The sequence below is a fragment of the Poeciliopsis prolifica genome, unplaced genomic scaffold (genome assembly GCF_027474105.1).
Source record: "Poeciliopsis prolifica strain line A6 unplaced genomic scaffold, Auburn_PproV2 SCAFFOLD006, whole genome shotgun sequence".
NCBI classification, from domain to species: Eukaryota; Metazoa; Chordata; class Actinopteri; order Cyprinodontiformes; family Poeciliidae; genus Poeciliopsis; species Poeciliopsis prolifica.
Window position 1 is genome coordinate 6,327,789 of NW_026562381.1, and position 18,646 is coordinate 6,346,434.

Below are 18,646 nucleotides of genomic sequence, written 5' to 3' on the forward strand. Positions count from 1 at the left end.
AGCCAGGTCAGGATCACTGCAGAAATATGTTAATATTTTCCTTAACACACGTCAAATATTTATTCCATTCCCACCCATTCTTGATGTGGCAGCCGAGGTATGGTGTCAATTTTGCACATTGGAGATAAATGGAAGCATGCTGTGTTTGACAGGTTCTCTTATTTAGGTCAGGCTTTTTGGAGAACGGTTTTCAAATGATGTTGAGGTGAACTACAGGGCAGTGAAGACGATGTGAGGATTTTCACTTTTGGACAAAGGTAGTTGTAAACAATTTACAAATTAAAAAGATCCAATCTTAATGTGTATAGTCACAATGTAGTAAAACTAAATCTAGCCTCAATGACAGTTAAAAAACAAAACTAAAACTCAGAAAGATACATATTTGAAATATGCAGTTCTAAAATTGCTACAGTTAAAATTGCAAATACATTGTAGAAATTACATAAGTATTTCAATGACAATTATTTGTAAAGAGAAACAAATGAAAAAAAAATGTAAACAATATATAAATACATAGAAACCAATTTTTATGTGAAATTCTATGAGTTTCACCAGAGAAGCTAAATGAAGAAACAACATAATGAAGACAGACCAACACAGAAGGCAGAAAAGACAGAGTTGGGAGAGCCCAAGGTCCAAGAACCATTCATTCCAAAATTTGAAGAGGAAACAAGAATGGGATGATGACAAATGAACTAAGACCTCCCAATCCACCTGAACCAAAAGGCAACAAGGAGACCAGCAGAAACAAATAAGGCACCTCTAGAAGAGCTGCAGAGACCCAAAGCTCAGCATATATGGACAACTCTGGCATTTTGAAAGACTGGCAAAAAGAAAACCAAAAAGAAACAAAGCTTTAACAATTAGCACCTGAAAAATTACCACATCGCATGGAGAGGGTGCAGCAAACGTGAAAGAGCTCTGATTAGATGTGATCCATCCATCCATCCATCCATCCATCCATCCATCCATCCATCCATCCATCCATCCATCCATCCATCCATCCATCCATCCATCCATCCATCCATCCTCCATCCATCCATCCATCCATCCATCTCCATCCATCCATCCATCCACTCTCTTTGGGGCGTAGCTTAGGTAGAGGCTAACTTCAGACATCAAGAACTCAGCATGGAGAAGGGATAAATCTCTATAGTAATCAATTTTGACTTTGTAAACTTTCCAAGAGCTAGCTTATAAGATGAAAGGAGAAGTGAAAGGTTCTTTATGTTAATATGATCTGTATTCCAAGTGTGAAAAATTCAGTAAAATAAGAAACATCTTGACCCAAGTGGTTTCCTTAAGTGATATTGAACAGTTATCCCGAGAACCTGCTCTTGTTTGCTCACTAGTATTTATTTGATTCAGGAATGGCTCAGTCAAAGTACAAATCTAATGCTATTGCAGAAGCAATAGCATTAAAAGGTGTTTGGCTGTACAAGTTCTCACTTCGGAGGGGTGAAAAAAAAGCCACACCACACTTTCCAGAAATCTTGTGGGAAATTTTAAATATGTATTATAATTTAACAATTTGGCTCTATTTTGTGTGACAAAATGTGAAAAACTTGAAAGGTCACGAGCAATTTTACATATCTGTGTCAATTTCAAGTTAGGGTCCTAACAGTTATGAGAGAGAATAACTTTTGCAGATTTATTAAAAATAGAAATTAACTAAATTGAAACACCAGATAGTTATTTTGTTTCTATTTGGTACTTAATATTGTTTTCTTCCCCGTAAGTTATAGCTTCAAATTTAGGCAGAAAACCCCAATTTGATCACTAAGCTGAAACCTAATCTAGAAGAAGGTAAAAGTACTTTCATTTAAACCTAAAAACAAAAAGGAGAAAAAAGAACAGGTGACTTACATGATGATTTAACACCCCCCACTGCTGCAGTCCCAATTAGTGAAGTGTACATTTACAAGTGTGTGTGTGTGGCTCTCAGATGCTCATAGATCATTCTGACTCTAGCGGGGAGCTGTTTGGCCTCGAGCACTGTGAGTGAATTATAACTGTTTCCAGCTCTGACTTGGTGGGCCCCCATCCATGCTCCTATAGAGCCAAAAAGTCCATCCTAACAGATCACCTCACACTCGCCCTATGAGCCATATATTTCTCCAATCAGGACGTGAGTTAGACAACACCTTTGATGCTTTGCAGATCTTCCTAAAATTAGAAGTTTTACCTTCAAATGGAGGTAGATTGAAAACCAGGAGGTCCACTTATTATAGTTAGCTCAGTTAAATCTCTGGTTCCATTAAGTGCAAGTATTTTATTAGAGAAAGGAATACTGCAACCTCATGGGGGCCTCGTGTGAGGGCCTGCACAGCTTGTTAAGTAGAAGTGTGATCCCTTTGAACCTTGTTTTCATTAGGTTCTGTAAGGAAACAAAGAAACATATAAATTAGTCATGAAAAAATATTTAAAGTAGACATTTTGACATATTTTTCTTCCCATATGTATTCAGTTTATTGTCTAATATATATATATATATATATATATATATATAATATATATATATATATATATATATATATATATATATATATACACCAGAGTTGTGGAGAATGCTGGTGTATATATATATATATATACACCAGAGTTGGTGGAGAATGCCAGAGCTAAGATCCTGTGGGACTTGCAGATCCAGACAGACAGAATGGTAATGGCGAACCAACCAGACATTGTCATAGTGGATAAACAACAGAGGGAAGCCGTTGTGGTAGATGTAGCAATACCAAGCGACTGCAACATCAGGAAAAAGGAGCACGAGAAACTGGAGGAACTGGAGAGGGCCTGGAAGGTGAAGACCACAGTGGTGCCTGTGGTCATCGGGGCCCTCGGGGCAGTAACCCCCAAACTGGAGCAATGGCTACAACAGATCCCAGGAACAACATCAGACATCTCAGTCCAGAAATGTGCAGCAGTCCTTGGCACAGCCAAGATACTGCAGGACCCTCAAGCTCCCAGGCCTCTGGTAGAGGACCCGAGCTCAGAGGATAAGAACCACCCGCGGTGGGTGAGAAGGGATTTTTATAGAAGCAGAAATGCAAAACATTTCTGCTTTAGTTCTCGCAAGCATTGTTACTATGACACCCAAGAGTGGCTAACTCACAAAACTGCCTTATATTGCCTTATATATCGTGGACTGATACGCTTTATGCTCTTAAACAACATCCACAGTCGCCTCAGTGGTCTGACTGTTGACTTCCTGTATGAGCTAATAGTTTCAGCTGTAGTGTGTTGTGTTCTCTTCCCTCAGCTTTGGGTTATTTTCTCTTTTAAATCTAAGTTTCAAATTATTTTGATGACGATGATGTGGGTACAAATCCATTCCCATCGCTGCGAACTACCTTAGTGTTCACTCATATTTCTACAGACGCCAACTCCTTTTTCTGTTTCTGGTAAGCAGCCCAACAGTCATAATCTTTTTATTTCTGGTAAAATTAGAGAGTTTTTGTCAAGAATCAATCTTGTCTTAATTTTTGTGAGACTTTATATCATGATTCCTATGTAGTACATTTCTGTTTAATAGGTGATACTCAAAATATTATTTTACTTTGAAATTACCAATAAAAACAATGTGGTTTCTGACATTTATTAATGTGTCATAGTTTTACCAGTTTCAAGTTTTCTGCCTCTATACTATGATGACATTTGCACTTTGAGTCTTTAAAAAGGCACATTTTTGTTCTTGGTTTGGTCATTTTAATACTATTAGATTTGTGCATTTGTTAAACATGTCTCCATTTGTTAGACATTCAACTTGACTTCTTGTGGGAAAATTGACATGACTTCTGCATTAATCAAGCACTCCCATCATTAGAGAAGCTCCACATGATGCTGAATTTCTCTAATCAAAATGAGATGTTGAGAAGAAGCCTTATGAGATGACGGGGGACACAGAGGAGGGATGTAAAAACAAAGCAACTCTCTTTAATAAAACTTCCTGTTCTTCATAAGCAGGCAGTCTTTGTCCCTTTTTTCCCCCTCCTACACACTATTTACTAATGAGGACTTGGGGTCATTGTAATTGTTGCTGGAAAGGCCGCGCTGATCAGAGGTGCAATTTTAGAGAAAATGAGGTTCTGTCGAATGACTTCATCTCTTTGGTCTGCCAGGCTGAGCCCTGGAGGCTTTTCTGATTCGTCTTCTTGGATTACCAGCACCACATATGTGGGATGTGTATCTGTGTATACGTAAAACAAACTAAACTGAAGTCCCACCAAAAATTGGTTAAGATGAGTCCTGGTAAGGAGCTGAGATGATTAGACCACCTACAGATGGTGGAGTGCAGAGCTGACAAGATTTACCTCCTTCTTATCAATGTTACGAAGCACTGATTGGGGGTTTTTGATTAAAAAAGACTGCAGCCTGTTTTAGGTTTGGTTAATTAGGGATGAGTTAATGTGGATTGTTTTTTGTCATTATCTGTAAAGAGTAGGGGCCACATTTGGAAAAGATCTTGACCACAAGGAGACCTCCGAAACAGCAACACTGGAGCAACACCACCTGGGTTATCCCATTAATCACGTGTATCTGTGTAAGGACACTTGTATTTTTAAAACACACAAATTATGCTTCACAGAAACTTGAAAAAAATATTTATGCCTCTGATATTTTTCCACATTTTGTCACTTTTCAATTAAATACTTTGTATTTTACTGAGATTTTACATAACTGACTATCACACAATGAAAGGGTAGCAAGATAAGACAGTGATGCATTTTAGATTTTTATTGGTAAAAATTTTAAAAAACTATAGAATGACTTCCTTTCTCTTCAGCACTGTATTTTGTGATGATTTATGACATAAAATCTCAACAAAAAGTTAATGAAGTTTGTGGTTGCAACATAGCAATCTAGGAAAAAGTTGAGGATTTATGAAGACTTTTGCAAAACTCCGTATGTTTTTTGTTTATTAGCTAAACCGAAACAAACTCCATGGCCTTATAGTGAATCACTGCAGGTGAATCGAAGTGCCTTTCAGTTTGATTAATGACTTACAGCCATTCCAAATTCATCAGAATTGCATAACTGCGCTTTTCTGGAGGCAAAGTAATGACGTGTTGCATAAGCACTCACCTGTAACCTTTCGTTACTGTTTGTTCAGATTTGTTGCAGAACTAATTTCTGTTGCTCATTGTTTGAGGAAATAAATGTGCTCTTTTTTTAACTAAAATTTGGAATATTGTTAGAGAACAAACAATCAGTTTGACCATCTGCTGTAGCTGTAGAGCTCACTGACCTGAGACAAATATTACTGTTTATTTGTATCACTGTTACAAGAGCAAATCCATGATGTAAGGGATAATGCATGAGCTGGCTCTCCACTGATAAATATTCTATAGCTTTATGTTGCACTGAAAAAGCTTAGAAAAGTCAAGTCTTTAATTTGAGAATATTTGGAAAAATGAGATCCCATTCAGAAATAATTGATTGTAACAATGCCACAGGTGCCACGCCTGTGCACTAATAACTTCTATTATCCTCTTTAGCCAGAGAGCATTCAGACTTCTCAAATAACATTCAGCAAGGTTGGACCTCCCACTAAGGATCTTTGAACACAATCTCTTGGTTTTTTTGGGGGTCCTGCCAGGCTCTTTTCTTAAGCTCTTTTTTTCTGCCGCTTACCAAATATGTTCAAGATTCAAATCTTAGAGAGTGGGAGGCTCTTCGAAGAAGGTTGAGGAACCACTTAACTGTTGATTTTCTGGTTTGGATCATCAATCTACCAAAAGGTCCAAAGTTGATCCACATTTAGTTTTCCACTAAGGTTTACCATTCTATGTAGATAAATAAGAATTATAGGGCCTCTGGAAGAATCAAATTCTCCATCATACTTAGCACCAGACATGAGGTGGTTATCCATTGTTTCACCTGACACCCTCTTGAAACATTTGTTGCCAAAAGCTAGACCTTTTAACAGTTGCACATATTCTAGTTAAAGTCCCAGTAGGGATGTTTACTTTTACAGATAAAGGGCAGAAACAACTTTTCTCCTACAGAATGACCAATTTGTATGTACAGTTTATATCATCTTATGGTGACTTGTTTTTCCAGTCACTGCTAGAGTTTTCAACCAATGTGCTTTGGAGATTTATTTTACCAACCTACAATCCTCCTCATTGTCCGTAGTGTTAAGATTAATATGCATCTTTTTAAAGCTTGTCACATCTGTAGTTGTTTTAAGAGTTATTGCTCTCCTTGTTGCCATTTATCTAAAGCCACTGCTCTCTGTAGCCATAGATCATCATTACTTATTACTAGAATCGAAAGTTATCCTGTTTTTTCCATTTTGAAGAGTGGCTGAGAGAAACAGGCCTCATAGGAAAGTAATTACAACAAAGCACTATTTGTCTTAACGTACTGCAAAAAAATAAATTAAAAAATAGCTATGAAATCACAATTTTCACAATGAGTCAGTACATAGTGACGCTTTACATAGAAACTCTGTAATAGGAGCCTCTAAAAGAGCCCCTTGTCCACTTATCTCACATAGAACAATGTGGTTTGGATAGCTTTTCATCATATCATATCTTTGATCCACCCACCTTTAAGGCTCCAGCAATGATTCTTCCTTATCTGGGAAATGTGTGCTCTAGACTGGGTGTCTTTGCCAAAATGTCACATTTACCAGCTGTGACCAAGTTGCACAGTGGAAGAACACAAGGAGACAATAGAAGCACCATGTCTGACTTCAGTCCAGAGGCTGACTTCAAACTCCAGCATCTTTGATCTGTGTCTGATTCAGACTGTTTTACATCACAGAAAGTAACAGTTTTTGATATAATTTAAAAAGACACAGATGACATGGTGCATGGATCAGAGAAAACATCTAACAGCAGGATGCTGAGATGTTTGTTTGGATCACTGTTCAGGTAACAGAGCCAAAGGTGGAATTTTGGTTGCATCTCTTTAATCTTTCTGCCTGACAGAAAGTGACAGACTAGTGAGAAGGAGCCATTCCCAGCTACGAAACATTCTGGATGTTTTGCAACTGGGACAAAATAAAATTAAAAAAATGACCAAAAAAGAGAAGTGAGATTACAACACAGAATAAAAATTGACATCTAAAACAGTTTATTTTTAATTCAGAAACTGCTAACTTAGCAGAAAAAAAAACACTTTAGATATGGTAATAGTAATTTTATTTTCCCCAATGGGAAATTTGTTTGCACTTGTCAAACAACACATAGGTCACACACAAGTAGAAAACTGAATTGCCCAAGTTTAACCATTCAGTATCAACAAATATGCTATGTTCAGAAGCATTAACAGCAAAACTCATCAACTCATTAGATTTCATAGATTTTGTTCTTATACAAAACCCCATTTGATTTGAAGTTGGAGATCAACTACAAATTAAATGTGAAAGTGAGAGCTGTGGAGTATTTGGACTTTAGATGTTGAATTCTATGCAGAGGTTGATAATGTTAACATCAGAACAACCCCAATTAACCCCAAACTTTCATTGATGTTAGCGGATTGTTTTTGATCCAGTTTGAGATCCTGTTAAATGTAATAAACGATCACAAAAACCAGCTATGAAGTTATGCAGCCACTGGTGCTGGTTGATAGAAAAGAATATGTCTGCTCCTACATCTCAGCACTGAACAAACAACCTAAACCTGTGAGCCACCAAAACTCTATCCATGCTAATCCCTGAGCCTACATCACAGACCCCAAAGCAGCCAGACTACCCCCAACCCAAAGCCAAGGGTAAGCAAGGCAGCACACCTTGGACTGCGGTGAGTAAATAGAGTAGAGGGGATATCTATATCTCTCAAAGTGAGCCTCAGTTCTCAGGGATTGGCAAAAGTAAACAATTGCACTAGCAGACCAATAATTGATGGCACCATTTCTTTTCATACAGTAAATAAACGTCAAGCAACGGTGAGGCTATACCACTAGATTACAAAGATTAAGAACAATACAGGATTACAGGGAAATGTCTTCCTTGGCTCTTGTCCCTCTTAGGTCTTAATTTCTAATCATTTGGTTTTGAAGGGACAACCTGAGAAATGAGCCACAGTGTGGATTACCAAACATTGCTTTTTGATACTGACTGCTGGGAACAAATAAAGAAAATATGTGGTTATGCTAAATAATGCTGATATTTCATTAAAACCTGAAGACATTATGTTGTCGAAAAACTAACAAACTGGGTCTAATGAACTTAGCGCTGTATTTGTCAGTGTCATCTAAATAATTAGTACCAGATTTTCGTTTACTGTCAAGTTGCTTTAATTTGTTTAATTCACGTTATAAAAGTTTTGTGTTAACTCCACACTGATCTTCTTATCCTGCCTATGTTAGTGAGAGTGAACATTGAGCGTCATCAAGACTGATCTTGCAGATAAAGCGCTTCCTCCAGCTGTAAGAGGTGGTGGCCTGCCGACTTGATGATCTCAACACTCGCATGCTACGGAAGAAGATAGCAGAGATAGATGAAAGACCGCCTGCATGGCTGGAAGAGAAGATGATGAGACGGGGGAGGGGGAAGTATCCAAAACAATTTCAATATTGACACAGTAAGTGCATGCAATAAGGGTCTTCTCTTCTGGGTTCTCATCAAAGTCCTTTACGTCCAACGGGAGAATAATGCAGCAGAAGGCTGAAACCAAATCACTCTTAGGTATCAAAGGACCTCCATTATCTCACATAAATACACATGCACGCACATACAAATTCTGGGATCAGTGTAGAGCTTTGATGTGTATCTTTCTGAATGTTCCAAGTCGCTCCTACTTGGCCGCCACATCTTAAAGTCAGATGAGTTGCGTCTATTATAACCAATATTTGCGACTATTTATTTGCAATAAAATAATATATAACTGTCAGTTTGGGATGTCTACAATGGAGAGGCAACCTATCCAGTGTTTCCGCCTTGTTTTGCCCAAATGTTGCTTTAGAGAGGCACCCGGTGTAGCCCATGAATTGATGGAGTTTGGTACGCAGCTTTTTATAGTTCTGATGGAGTGACTGCTGTTCACAGCAGAAAAATAAAACTGGTATTTAGAGTTAGATATTGAATCTGTTTTTCAAAACATTTGAGTTCAACAAATGACCCAGCCCTCATCAACTGGCAATGTTACTCATTTGGTGCTTTGGAAAAATAATTCCCCACCCATGTTCCTAGAATCAGGCCTTCAAAAAGAGGCCCCATGCAAGTGTCTGGTGATTGAGGTTTTTCTCCTGAGACTCCTCGGACTCAGCTTGAAAAATCAGCCGGAAGATCCTACGCATGGGCCCGCCAGCTGCAGGTATTCATGTATAAGTTGGATACCATTGCAGCCGGTTGATGGGGAATGTTGGGCCTGAGCAGGCAGGTTCTCCTATGTATCAGTTTCAGTTAGTTGCGTCTTCTTGAATACTTTATTTCTGATCACTATGATGTCATTATTTCATCACAAACAGTAAGCCTCTCACAAGTATCTGAAAGAAAGTCATGCCATATTTAAGCAAATCTAAAGAGCTACATTACTTTATTTATTTATATTTCTTGCCTTACATTATTTCCTCATAGATATCTGTAAATACAAGAATGACAATTCTGTAAATCTGTCTAATCTCAATGTGTTTTTAATGGTGTGGTACTCCCAGCCTGCATCCTTCTGTGGGAGTTAGATCCCACTTCCTCTCTGCTTCGTTTGTTATTCTTCCACCCTTATTCTCTTAAATGCCCGTGAAGATAAGATGGCTCAGTGATAACAGGGAACAGGGCAAATAGTGTAGTACACAAGAGGAACAAGTGCGCCTAAGAGCTTTAAATTTCAAAGAGAGATCAAGAGGGTCCTGCATGAATGGGTTCGGATATCACTGTAATATTTTAATTACATCACGTGAGAGATGAATAATCAAAAGGAGCCCAGGCCTTCACAAAAGCCACTCAAATTCTCCCGCATGTTGTGTGCCCTTATGCTTAAATGACACAATTTACTTGTTTTTATGAGTGTGTGCTTTATGAAATCACCTTATCTTATGGTGAGTTTGGTTAGATGTGTGTGTCTGGAAGAGACAAAGTCAGACAGACACAATGCATTCTATATTTTACTTTATTTTTATATTATAACCAGTTTTACAGTTTTAATCCAGGTTAAATACAGTTTTGAAACATTTAAATGCAAATATTTATCATTTACAAGAATCTTCACATAATAGTGAAGCGCTTTGAACCGTCTGGATTCTGAAATGTGCTATGCAAATAAATTTGATTGATTCATTGGTTATTAGAACCACTGCTTAGTATGTGAATATATCATTATATTAAGTACATTTTATATCAGTGTCAAAATCCTGGAAAATTTAAGAAAAATCCAGACTTTAATCTGGGGAAAGGTGTAATCCCTCATAAAGAAACTATGGTTTTACCAAACCTACCAGACTACACTGATAAAGTTCCCTTTTAATTTAAGCTATTTTGTTTAAGTTGACAGGAGCATCAACAAGCTTTGTAATTTTTAATCTACAAATTCCTGTTTTCAGGGTTGTATTTCAATTCTGCTCCCCAGTGACCATTGCCCTGAAGTTTTTAGGTCTTTCCCTTCTTCCACACACCTGACTTGAACAAGTGAGTGGTTCACAGGCTTCTGCAGCACTTGATGGCATGCAGAGGAGTTCATACAATTATTTGAATCAGGTCTTTTGAAACAGAGACACATTTCAAACATGCAGAGAAACGCTCCCTGAGGAACACTGATGTCATTGAAATCATGCAGTTGTGTATTTCCCTTGCCACTTTTCAAATTGGCCCTCTAAAATATAGCCAACTCTAGGAGACTGAGCACTGACCAATGTAGTCTAGGCCTTTGGACTCTGGTTGGGTCTCCCAAAACAAATTGGTCTCACGGGAATCAAACGTCTTGGTCTTGTAAGACTACAATTTTGGCCAACCTTTCCCAGATTTCGTCTAGGAGCCAGAGGTGGTGGGAAGCTTACCATTGAGTACCTGGCACTCGATGGTAAGTATCAGGCACTGTATATAGTTTTTCAGGTGGAGCCTGAAAAAATAACTGCAAACATGGACTCAAGTGGCAGGTGAAGTAGGGGCTTAGAAAAAGCAGTTTTCTGGTATCTTAATCATGCTGAAGGGATCGGATAAGGAGTTCTGTCATCCAGAGGGAGTTCGAAGTTGACCCATTGCTCCTCCATATTGGAGGGAGCCAGTTGAGGAGATTTGGAAGTCTGATCAGATTGCCTCCTGGGAGCCTTCCTTTGGAGGTTTTCTGGGCATTTCCCATGAGGAGGAGACCCTGAAATCACTCTCGAGAACATATATATAAATGTGCATGTGTGTAGGTGTGTGTGTGTGGGTATGCGTGGATGTGCATGTGCGTGCGTGTGTGTGTGTCTTCTGGCCTGGAAAAAGGCTTGGGATCAAATTTTAAAGCCAATGGGGTGCTCTTCTGGCAATTTTGAGGACTCCAAACTTGCTCTGCCTTTGTTCCATTTATTATTCTGCCTTTCTCATATAAATTAACATGGAAACTTCATAAATTCACACAACTGTTTATATAACCCAATGCATTTCAGCAGCTGTGATTTTGCACATCTTTTAGTTGTTTCTTTGGATTTGTTGGTGCATACTCTGCAGTTCTGCAACACTGTAAGCACTTGGTAGAAACTTGGTAGAATTTCCTCATTGAAGCAAATTCCTGTGCATTTTTCTAGCATTTGAAGTAATTTGGATTGTGATAGTCAGACTTTTGTGCCAGGGAGAGGCCTAGGAGCTTGCACTACATCATTCATTATGCCTGCCTATCAAACAGCACAAGCTGTACTTCTCTGGAACCGTTCCAAGAAAGGCTCTCATCATTTGCTTGCCACTTGGTGGCCAATTGCTGGAGCAAAGGAGACAAAAGCTGCAGCCCACCCCTGCATGCTCTGATTGCTCTGAGAGAGCAAGAAGAGGGAGGAAGGACGGGGGCCTCCTTTTGGCATGGCAAAATGTAGATTCCTATTGCGGGGTAGTTTTTGCACAGGGTTTCCAGGACGGAGAGGTAAATGGGGTCTCTATCTGCTCTGCAGCTTATCTGAATTAATGCACGTTGACATATTTTTCCTTAAACTTGGAGTAATTAGGCAGAATAATAACTGACATCCAACTTCGACATAGCAAATAAGTTTACATTGCACTATTTTCTGCCTCATTATTCACTGACTGAAAAGCCTCAAATTGATCATATTTCTGCTGTCTTGGTAGGTGTTTGGTCCATCAAATAAAGTAATCATCTTTGATGGAAGTGAAGGATGATGGAAACAACTGCCACTCTATAAAATTGGGTGTGCATAACTACGTGATGTAAAAAAAATTAAAAGATTTAGTTATTTTTGGTATCTTTCCCCGTCTCTTTTACTCATTCGCCGCCTCTCTCAGTGCTTGTTCTGACTCCACTAGCTGCTGTGATCCTCCAGGCCCTCTGGTTATTTGGATATTGTTTGGAGTCAAAGTTCTGTCAATCAGATAAGCAGTGACCTCGCAGACCCGGCAGATAAGATGTTACATGGCAAGAGGAAATGGCAGACAGCAGCGGGACACAAGGTCTGACTGTGAAGGCTCAGTGAAGCGAGACTGATCACAACAGTTCCTCGTACTCCGAAAGGCCACTATGAACCAAAATTTATTGCTTCTGTCTCGTCTGTCAATCGGTTTACATTGACTGACTCTGATTTGGAGCCTGTACAGAAATTTTATCCTGAGAATAAAACCCCTTTGTGCAAGATGATACAACTCTTTTCTGCAAACAAAATACTGATTATAAAGTGACATTTTTCTCTTTTTGTAATCTTTAATTATATTAGTCAAAACTGGTCCAGAACTTTGCAGAAAATCTAGTCTCTGTAATCACTAACATTCAGAATATTCATGCAAGACTTAATGTTCTCAACATATTTCTTGCATGTAACCTTGACGGTTGCTGCAGAGTCACCAGGATGATTTGGAATAAGGCTAACTTTTCAGTCATTCCGTAACTCTGGGAAATTACAAAAGAATGAATGAGAGGCGAGTTGCTGTTCACGGTCTGCAGCGTTTGGGTGGTCCACAGGTTGGAAGCCCTCTGGGAGGGATCAGGGGGACCTCCACATATAATACCAATAAGAAGACCTGTTGAAACAGGGCACAGACTAATTCAAAAGCAGCTCAGCCAAAACCCAAGCACACTCTCAATTCAACATTCAAAAATATTGTTTTCCACAAAGCTGGCTGTTGTTGCTATTCTTTCTGTGAAAAGGTGATGGTATATAGTTATTGGAAAAATGAACCAAATCTTTCCAATGTTTCAGTACAAACCCATTTTATATCACGTCCAACCACTATTTAATCCCACAAATACCAAAAAACACATAGGAAGTATGGGTAATTGTCAATCTTCCACAAAACATTGAGCTGCTTTGGTTAGTAGCAGGTTGGTTTTGCATTTTAACTTCATTTTGACACAAATGTAAGCAGAGTTACGTTTGGAAGATAATCAGAGCAACCACAGAACTGACCACAGAACAAACTGCTGCTGGTCACTGAGATGATGGTTCAGTTCTTTTTTCAAGAGACTCTTGGTGGTCATTGTTCAGTGAAGGGAAGAAAGTACTCCATCAACCCACCCCACCCCCAAAACGTTCTGGGAGTTCAAACACTTGAGTTAGAAGTGCTCCTCAAAATAAAAGGGTTACTGCTACAAAGATCATACAAGTAAAGCCAATTTAACTATGTTTGGCTGTCTTTTTTTTTCATTCATGACATTGAGTTTTTCAAACTAATTTAATTGATATTAGTTTCAAGTGGGCAACAAGAATATATAAACTGATTTGTTTGCATTTAGCTTATTGTGCACTCCTAAAATGTGTTTCATTTATGTTCGTTCATACTTTAATGTCCTTGATTTACTTATTAAACATTACTTTTGGTTTAGATTTTATCAAACTCTACCTTAAAATGTTTGAAATAAATTTAATATTGTAATATTCCTTCATTTCCTCAATAATGTCTGTGCAACATAGCTTGGAGATTCACATTGCAAAACATACTATGTGGTTACTATATCTTCTCCGATTTTGATATAATTCTGAAACTTTACCCTTGACTTTCTTAAGTAAGCTTGTATCAGCTAAATGAATTTTATAATTCTTTAACTGATTAAAGAAAACAGGTTTCCAACAAAAATTAAGCAAAAAAAAAATAATAATAATAACATAGCAAAAATATTCAGTCATAGTCCTGTTGTTATGTGCATGCACATAAAAAACCCTGTACTAGAATGTTAATTACATCATATTTTAACTTGCAATAAATTTCAATATTAAAGGAGAATCTCACATTTGATCACATTTTAGTTTCAAATGGTATATTAGATTGTGATAGCTTTGGCTGCATTCCAAAAAATAATTTTGGATAACAAGAAAAAACTGCCAACATCAAAAGGAATTGTATGACTTTATCGCCCTCTGTTGTCCAGAATAAAGACCAACTGCAAATTTAAAACAATGGAATTTTGAAGTATGGAGAAAGAAATGAAAATGATCAAGTATAAGAAAGCAAGAAGAATAAAAGATCAAGAAACACAAAATAGATCTGTTTTGAATAAAAGCTCATAGATTTTGAGTGATTCAGTCTGTTGTAAATTAAGAAATTAGGACATGTTCAGTCAGAACATTGCATCCTCTTCTTTTGTCACATAAGCTGTATTTTTAATCTTTGATAATATTGTTGTATATTTTATTCAAAATGGTTTAACTATTTTTATGTATTTATTTTAACTATATTTATTGTCCTCATTTGTATAAACATGTGACACAAAATTAAGGCCCCGGGGAAGACCCAGGACACGCTGGAGGGACCATGTCTCCCGGCTGGTCTTGGAACGCCTTGGGATTTTCCCGGAGGAGTTGGAAGAAGTGGCTGGGGAGAGGGAAGTCTGGGTCTCCCTTCTTAAGCTGCTACCCCCGTGACCCGACCCCGGATAAGTGGCAGACGATGGATGGATGGAAATTAAATTTGAATTACTTAAATTTGCTTGATATTCAACATACAAGGAGAATAACAAAAAAAAACTGTGTGCAAAGTCTTTCAAGCCATTGCCTTCTCAGTGAGGTTTGAGAAATGGGGAGCTTATATTTTAAAGAATATTATTAGATAAGAAAAATAAGTTACTATTTTTAATAATATATGTAAAGCAGAAAGAGTGTTGACAATTTCATAAGAACCCAGGACAAATGACAGTTTTCATGCCTAGTATTAAAAGTTTCTTCACTATTCTCAGGTGATTCATTACATTAATTAGGGAGTTCAGTCACGTGATCATCTGCGTTTACATCCCACCGAGAGCGGACGCTACCACTGCCTGTGAAAAAATCCACTCTGTCACAGCAAGGCTACAGACAAAACATCCTGACGCTTTTATTATAATCTCTGGGGACTTCAACCATGTGACCTTGGACTCTACTTTGGCCACTTCACCAAGCTGTTGACGCCCCCCCAGGAATAACAGGACAATCGACCTCCTGTATGCCAATGTGAGGGATGCATACAGAGCAACACCCCTCCCCCCACTAGGGAAGTCAGATCACAACATTGTTCACCTACAGCCACTGTACACCCCCCTGGTCCAAAAGCAGCCTACAACAGCTCGCTCCATCAGGAGGTGGTCCCCGGGATGGAGAGTGCTCTGAGAGACTGTTATAACACCACGGACTGGGATGCACTGTTCAGCCCGCATGGCGAGGACATAGAGGGGCTGACACACTGCCTGACGGACTATCTGAACTTCTGCGCAGATGTGGTATCCCCTGCTAAGACTGTCCGCTGTTACCCTAATAACAAGCCTTGGGTAACGCGGGAAGTCAAAACTGTCCTCAACAAGAAGAAGGTTGCCTTCAGGAGAGGAGACAGGGAGGCCATGAAGGCAGCACAGCAGGAGGTGAAGCAGTGTCTGAGGGAAGCAAAAGACAGCTACAGGAGAAAGGTGGAGCAGAAGCTGAGAGAGAACAACATGAGGGAGGTCTGGGAAGGTGTGAGGACCATCACTGGCCTCAACACAAAGACCAGAGTCGTTGAGGGAACAATGGAGAGGGGCAAACGAACTGAACAACTTCTTCAACAGGTTCAACCAGTCTGTGCCCCCCCAACCCCTCTCTCACTGCAGCCACCTCTGCTCCTTACCACACACCTCCCCACAGACAACAAAACACTGACAACCCCCCACACACCTCAGCACAACCTCCACCCCACATCACCACAGACCAGGTCAGAGAACAGCTGAGGAAGCTCAAGTCCAGGAAAGCAGCAGGGCCGGACCAGGTGTGTCCAAGGCTGCTGAAGACCTGCGCTGCTGAACTGGGAGAGCCACTACATCTTCAACCTCAGCCTGCAGCTAAGGGAAGTGCCCACCCTCTGGAAGACATCCTGCATCGTCCCAGTGCCCAAGAAGAACAGGCCCAGCGAGCTGAATGACTTTCGGCCCGTGGCACTCACTTCACACCTGATGAAGACGTTGGAGCGGCTCTTCCTCGGCCTCCTCAGACCTCAGGTGGAACATGCTCAGGACCTCCTGCAATTCGCCTACCAGGCAGATGTTGGTGTGGAGGATGCCATCCTCTACCTGCTGCACCGGGCCCACTCCCACCTGGATAAGGGCAGTGGCACAGTGAGGATCCTTTTCTTGGACTTCTCCAGTGCCTTTAATACAATCCAGCCCCTTCTGCTCCAGGATAAACTAAACAGCATGGGAGTGGACCCTCACCTGGTCACCTGGATCCATAGTTACCTCACCAACAGGCCGCAGTATGTCAGGCTGAAGGACACCGTGTCTGACACTGTGGTCAGCAGCACAGGAGCCCCTCCGGGCACAGTGCTGGCCCCTCTTCTCTTCACCCTGTACTCCTCTGACTTCCACTACAACTCGGAGCTGTGTCACATACAGAAGTATGCCGATGACACAGCCATAGTCGGATGTATCAGGGACGGACGGAGAGGAGGAATATCGCTGTCTGGTGAGGGACTTTGCTCTCTGGTGCCACACAAACCACCTGGAACTCAACACCTCTAAGACAAAGGAGCTGGTTATAGACTTTGGGAGGTCCAGACCAAAGCCGAGACCAGTCGTACTAGAGGGAACGGCGGTTGAGGTCGTGGGCCTACAAGTACCTCGGGCTGTGGCTGGACAGTAAACTGGATTGGTCAAAAACACCAGCTACCTGTACGGGAAGGTGCAGAGCAGGATGTACTTCCTGAGGAGACTGCGGTCCTTTAACATCTGCAGCAAACTGCTGTGGATGTTCTACCAGTCTGTGATCGCCAGTGTCCTCTTCTACACCGTGGTGTGCTGGGGAGGCAGCACATCCAAGAAGGACACGTCCAGACTGGACAAACTGATCAGGCGTGCCGGCTCTGTGGTCGGCATGAAGTTGGACTCTCTGGTGACGGTGGCAGAGACGAGGACACTGAACAAACTGCTGGACATCATGGACGATAGCAGCCACCCTCTACACGCCGTCATCAGCAGCCAGAGGAGCCTGTTCAGTGACAGACTGCTGCTTCCCAAGTGCCGGACCAATAGATTCAAGAACTCCTTTGTCCCCCACGCCTTCAGACTGTACAACTCCTCACTGGGGGTCGGAGGTGACACAGGACAGAGGGAAGAAGGAGTAGTTTTTCTACAAATGTGAACTCCATATTTATCAGGCCAAACCATACAGTGCAATACCATATCACTGGTCAATCTATCCACCAAATTGCTATAATTGCCTTTTGTGTTGTATTTATATTCTTTGTTTTGTACTTAATTTGTATTTTTTTGTATTCTTTTGTGTATGCTTACTGTGTGCCACATTTTTGCCTGTGAGCTGCTGGTAACTATAATTTCCTGAGGGAGTCTTCCCAAGGGATCAATAAAGTCAAGTCTAAGTCTAAGTCTAAGTCTAAATGGCATTGTAAAATCATTTCAGATTCTGACCTTGATGTCTTTTTTCTCATATGAGTGAGTTATTTGTCCACGGCAGATGTCCGTGCTCAAAATTAACAGATAGCGACACACTGGTAGTGTACAGGGTTTTTGTGTTTTGTTTTGGTTGTTTTTGTTTTGTTGTTCTTGATTTAATTCTTCACAGATTCTTTGTTCAGATTTCTGACACACTCTGGGTGTTTCAAATGTACCACTTTGTGTGTGTCAGATTTTTTGTAGGTAACATCTTTACTGCTCAAGCTTTACTAAATGCACCCTCAGTTGCAATAAGCCATTGAGGGGAGACCTCAGAGTTTCATTAGCGCAGGGATTTCAAGTTTCTATGCCAGCTTGATAAATTGCACAATCAAAAAGATTCCAATAGGTTATTTCACTGTGTGAAGTATAGTAATGATAGAAAAACGAACTAGATTTTCTGAAAAAAAAAAACAAAAAAACAAAAAAAAAACAACAATGTATCATTAAAAAGTATATCAGAGTAAGTTGTTCTATTTGCATTTATTTTCTTATTTTCCCAACTTTCTGTTGTCTCCCTATCGCACCCTGGTGGCCACCGAAGGGAATGCCGCCTCCACATTGAAAAACACTGAGTCGGAGAACAACAGTGAACGAAAAGCATCACAGGCAGAGAACAGCTGACGGATCAGGGAAAAAGTTGTGGGGAAGTTTAAAGAAGAGTAAAATTCTAG